The 6000-nt window shown below is 27.6% G+C and overlaps 1 non-coding gene across 1 annotated transcript; it reads left to right on the plus strand.

Annotated features, from left to right (window-relative positions):
• Window positions 1–731: 731 nt before the first annotated feature.
• Window positions 732–805, plus strand: Trnai-aau (transfer RNA isoleucine (anticodon AAU)). Its single transcript has one exon. It is a non-coding gene; the product is annotated as a tRNA-Ile (tRNA).
• The last annotated feature ends 5195 nt before the right edge of the window (window positions 806–6000 follow it).

Raw genomic sequence — 6000 nt, forward strand, 5'->3', positions numbered from 1 at the left:
TATTAAATATACTTAATTGCTCTATCTTTGCTAGTTTCATAGTTTTTTAATTTATGGTAGTAGATAATATTATGATTAAGTATAAATTATAAAACGTATTAATTTTATAATAATAGTTAAATAAACTAACTCTTTCGTATTTAAATGTAAATTTAGCTGGTTAACTGTTAATAGATAATTTCTTTTTATAATATTTTTTTAAAACATATTAGACTTATAAAAATTAAGCCAGTATTTTTAATCTATTCTGTATTGGAAATAGTTTTTAAAACAAAACGCAATAAGTAAGAAATGAGTCTTTTAGTTGTAATTAAAAATAAAAATTGCTTTTAGTTAACTTTTAATCCCAATCAAACTAGTTTAGCTATTATTAATTACAACTTTATTTTTTTGTTGCTTAAAAGGCGTACACTCATAGTTACAGTATATAAATATTGATAAGTACTAATTAATATAGATAGCAAAAAAGCAAGTATCTTTTAGTTTTGTGAAGTAATATTACAATTTTTTTTCGAATGTTGATTTTTTTAAATCACACAAATTTTTAATGAAATGTTTTAGAGAAGTCTTAACATAAGTTTAATAAAATTAAGTTATTTTTAAGACTTCACAATTGTATATATGGTAATTATAAAAAAACAGTATTTTTATGAAAATAGTTTTTAATGGTATTATTACGTCATAATGCGCTAGTCATTTATAATAACTTAAAAAACGCAAACTCTTCGTGTGGCCGGTTAGCTCAGTTGGTTAGAGCGTCGTGCTAATAACGCGAATGTCGCGGGTTCGATCCCCGTACTGGCCACACCCCATCCTCGTTAGTATAGTGGTGAGTATCCCCGCCTGTCACGCGGGCGACCGGGGTTCGATTCCCCGACGGGGAGATTTTTGCCTACTTATAATAATAAAAGTTAGTTTTATTATCAATTTATTAGTTGAGAACAATAATATTGTATGTTTTGGTTTTAAGAAAACAAATAAGAACAATAATTATAAGAAACATATCTTATATAAATTATTTTTAAATTTATCAAATGATATTTAACGTGTAACAGTAACATATTTTTTCAATTTATAAAGAAAACAATGAGCTAGCACCCCAAGTCTTCGTGGCGCAATCGGTTAGCGCGTTCTACTGTTAATCGAAAGGTTGGTGGTTCGAGCCCACCCGAGGACGTTCTTTTGTTTATTTAGTTTTGAAGCATAAGTAAAGTTTTTACACTCAGTGTCTTTTTGTAGTTCGTCATTTTTACAATACTATTTAGTTAGTTATATAGTTCAAACATATAATTCTTTACATTGAGTTTTTGTTTTGTCACTGATAAAGAAACATTCTTATTTTTTTAATCTTCAAAAATTTCTTTTTGAAATAATTTTTTACCTTCAGTTTCATCTATATAAAATTTTGTATTATAAAAGTGATACACCAAAATAAGTTAAAACGTATTAGTCCTTGACCTTAAGTGTTAATAAGTTTTCATATTTAAAACTTAAGTATTAAATAGTAATTGATACTTAATAAAACGAATATAATGTTCACCCCATATTTGCCAATTAGTAAAAATAAAGAAAATAAGATCTGATTGATAATATTTTTAAGAAAAAAGGTAATATTCTTGAGCATACAAAGGGATGCTACAAAACCATGAGCTCTGGATAAACATAGAACTTGACAATTTAGGCGAAAATAACATGTAAATAATAATCAAACTTTGTGACATATAGTTATATTAATAGTACTTAATTTTGCCATAAAGTATTTATAAAAAATTTATATTGTCATAACTACCTACAACACTTAAGCCTATGAAAATGCTAAACATGCAACTATCTAATGGTTTGAATGTTAATTTGATTGGATTAAAGTTATAAAATTTTGGCTTTTTTTGTCTTTCTTTACAAAATTCTTATACTCATTAAATTAATTGATGCTTGTAATTTAATATAGTTCAAATATCAAAATGAATATCAATAATTAGAACAATATTAACTTTATAATTGTCAAAATATATTTCCAACCTGGTGAAATTGTGGGCAGCTTCTTCTGTTTGTTTTCCAAATGTAGATCAAATCCAGAGGCTAATCCGACTGTATTCATGTGGGCTGAAAAAAAATAAAACAGAAAAAATAAAGTGATAATTTTTCAATTAATAACAGGTTGGCCACTGGTTTGTGAGAAATTTCTTTCAAGTTTTCAAAAGTAAATGCTTTTGGGTCAATCAAATATAAGATTATATGTTAGAAGTAAAACAACATCAAAATGATACTGTTAAGCTACTCTTAAAATGTGTTTTTTAATAAAAAAAACTTAAAATGATGACATATTTTATTTATCTGTATGGTAAACTTTTTGTGTCAAATCAAAATTATCCTACTTAACATGAAAAAACTGTTTAAAGTTCCAGGGTTTTCCAGTTTTTTTTTTCAAAATTTCTCAAATTCAAAGTTTGTTTTGCCTAAATTGTCAATATCCAGGTAAAGTGGCAACCCTGTAATGTCACAGTAAATATGATAAGTTATACTATTTAATAATTTCAACCATATGTGTAAGTTGTATAAAATAAAATTTTGATTTATTAAATGTCTGATGTTATAATAATTTTTTGTATCAAGAATAATATTAAAATAAATTAAATTATAATCATACTTACTTGTTCTTTGGAGAAAAGAAAGCTAAATGTTTTGATTTACTAAAGTCTACCTAAAACAATTTGGTCGTTTTCATTTTTAGGTGTCTTGTTCACTATTCAAAACATTTCGTCTGCATAAAATGCTAAGTAAATAAATCGTAATAATGAAAAAAAATATCACTAAATAAATTAAACATATTTTATTGTAAACAAACTTTGAATCTTTCTAATTAGTAGCTTTATAATCTGTGAACGTTTCGGGAAAAATTGTTCACTTTTTTTATATCTAAGCGTTTAAACGGAAACAAATATCAATAAATGGTATCAATTAGCTCTAATTACGATTGAAAAAAATATATTATAATAAAGTAAACATTATTATCACTAAGTACGCGTTTAAACTTTAAATTATTCACAACTAAACTAATTTATGTTTAAAAAATCGCATTATGCGTAATTATTATAATTGCTATAAAATTATAAAACTGCCAACAATTCGAAAATATTATTTAGTTTAAAAAATAAAAATGACCCAATGAACTGCGAGCTGCCTGGTTCTTTCTTCACTCGGTCGGTTGACCCTGGACTGCTTTCAGCTGATTGTTGGGGATCGTGTTGACCCGGCCGAACGTTTTGAAGTTGACGAGTCACGTGGGTTTGATGGTAACTCGACTACAAACGTTTAAAATCATTATGCTATCATTTTACTGTTGTTTAGAAATGATTTTAAGTTTTTTTTCTACACTAACCTTTGATATAGTTTTACCACTTAAGTATGCTAACATGATATGCATTTTAGTAATAAAACTATGTGATTCACAAAGTATATAAAGCAAGAACAAGGTTCACTTTCAGCAGGTCAGGATCGTTATCTATCATTTTATCTGACTTTGGTATATTATTAACCTCATCACCGGAAACATCACAATCTTGATTTTCTTCTTTCACGTCTTGAAAACCATTATTGCTCAGATCAGTTGAACTAGAACAGGGGTCGGCAAACCGCGGCCCGCGGGTCAAATGCGGCCCTTGAAAGGTAAATCTGCGGCCCGCGAGCACAGCTTTTAAATAACATTTTAATAAACGGACAATCTGAACTGATAGTGCTTGCCACTCAGACCAACTCATGCTTTTCAAAACCTCGAATCTTCTCTAATTTCAAAAACTGAACCAACCTCCCCTCAATAACAATAATCTTCGGTTACGGGTCTAAGTTGCACGAGTGCACGAAATTGCACGAAGCCAAATTTGCACAGCAATATTGTACACCGACGATTTTGTACCAAGGGTCAATTTTGCACAAGTTACATTTTTGCACAAGAGTAAAAAAATACGTTAATTAAAAATAAAAATAAACAAAAAAAAAGTTACTGACCGAGGGGTTAGGGGTAACAATGATAATAAAAAAAAACTAATTAATTTATTAAAAAAAAGCTACCGACCGAGGGTAAGGGTTAGGGGTAACAGTGATAAAAAAAAAGAAAATAAAACAATAAGAAAATAATAAAGTAAAAAACATTAACTTACCGACCAAGGGTAAGGGTTAGGGTTACAGTGATAGTAAAAAAAACTGAATTATAAAAAAAAAATTAAAATTATTACAGAAAAAAAAAAATTACCAGTGCAAAAATGTCTCCGTGCAAAATTGTCTGCACATGCAAAAGTGTCTTCGTGTAAAAGTGACCCTTCGTGCAGTTTTGTGCACTCGTGCAATTTTGTACGCTCGTGCAAATTAGACAGCTAACCATAGTTCTCTACGCATAACAGTGCATAAAATTTCTTTAAGCTCGATTTGGCTAGCTCAGTCGGTAGCAGACATGTTAAAAAGCTCTGCTTTGTTTACTCGAGCGTGAAATTACTAACTTAAAACAAACCAAAGTTTATACGCTTCATTGCTGAATTACCATAGTAACTATTAGCATTTTACCAACTCTGGTCGGTAGAGCGTAAGACTTTTAATCTAACGGTCAGGGATTCTAGTCCCATGTCAGGCTTCCTTTTTTACTTTTAGAATACTGACTTGCTTAATTATTATTGAAATGTTATTAATATAGTGTTATTAAACATAGCTATATCTTTGCTCGTTATATTCATACGTTTATTCATACAAGTAGATAAAACTATGATGAAGTCAAAATCAAAAATATTAATTTTATTAGAATAAATAAACATCTTTTGTAGTTAAATTTCAATTTAGCTGGTAATTTTTTGATAGATAAATTCTTTTTACAAAACATTTTTTTTGTTTTATAACATATTAGATTTATAAAAAATTAGCTAGTTTTTTCAATATGTTCTGTAATGGAAATAGATTATAAAACAAAATGCAGTAACTAAAAATAAATCATTTAGCTGTAACTACAAAATAATCAACTTCTTAAAAATTAAAATACTAGCTGGTAGTTATTTTCAATCGCAATTAAACTTGTTTAGCTATTTTTAGTTAAAATCTTTAATTTTTATTGATAAAAGATTGTACACTCATAATTACAGTATAGAAATATTTATAAGTACTAATTAAAATAACACGCAAAAAAGCAACTATCTTTTAGTTTTGTAAAGTAATATTAAGTTTTTTTTTTAAATGTTCAAGTTTTAAATAAATCACTAAAAAATTTTAATTAAATGTTTTAGAGTAGAAAGTCCACTAGCACTTTTAAAGGTTTTAATCAATAAAGTACAATCACAGTTAAATGTAAATACACATAGTTAATTTTTGATATGTAATTTATTACATAGAACAATAAAACAGCTTGAAAAATTTAGGTATATTTTTATACAAGTACTTAAATCTACTGTTATAACTTGATCTTAAGTTAGTTAGATTTACAAGAAAACGGGTTGTGAAAGATCATTAACTTTAATCAAAATATAAGTTTGATAAAATGTACCTAATTTAAGACTTCACAAATATATATATATATATATGGTACTTAGAAAAAACAATATTTTTATCAAAATGGTTGTTTTTGGTATTATTACGTCATAATACGCTATTCAGAATTATAATGGTAAAAAAAAGCCTTTTAAACGTGTAGCCGGTTAGCTCATTTGGTTAAAGCGTCGTGCCAATAACGCTAATGTCGCGGGTTCGATCCCCGTACTGGCCACATTTTATCCTCGTTAGTATAGTGGTGAGTATTCCCGCCTGTCACGCGGGGTTCGATTTCCCGACGCGGATTTTTTTTTGCCTACTTATTTATTAAAGTTGGTTTTGTTATCCATTTATTAGTTATGAACAACAATTATAAGTAACATAACTCATATAAATATTTTTAAAATGATAATTAACATGTTGAAGTATAACAGTAAAAAACAATTTTAGTTTATAAAGAAAATAATGAGTCATCACCATGAGTCATCACCATAA

Source organism: Thalia democratica, chromosome 6, assembly GCF_965202585.1.
Source record: "Thalia democratica chromosome 6, ktThaDemo2.hap1.1, whole genome shotgun sequence".
Lineage (NCBI taxonomy): Eukaryota > Metazoa > Chordata > Thaliacea > Salpida > Salpidae > Thalia > Thalia democratica.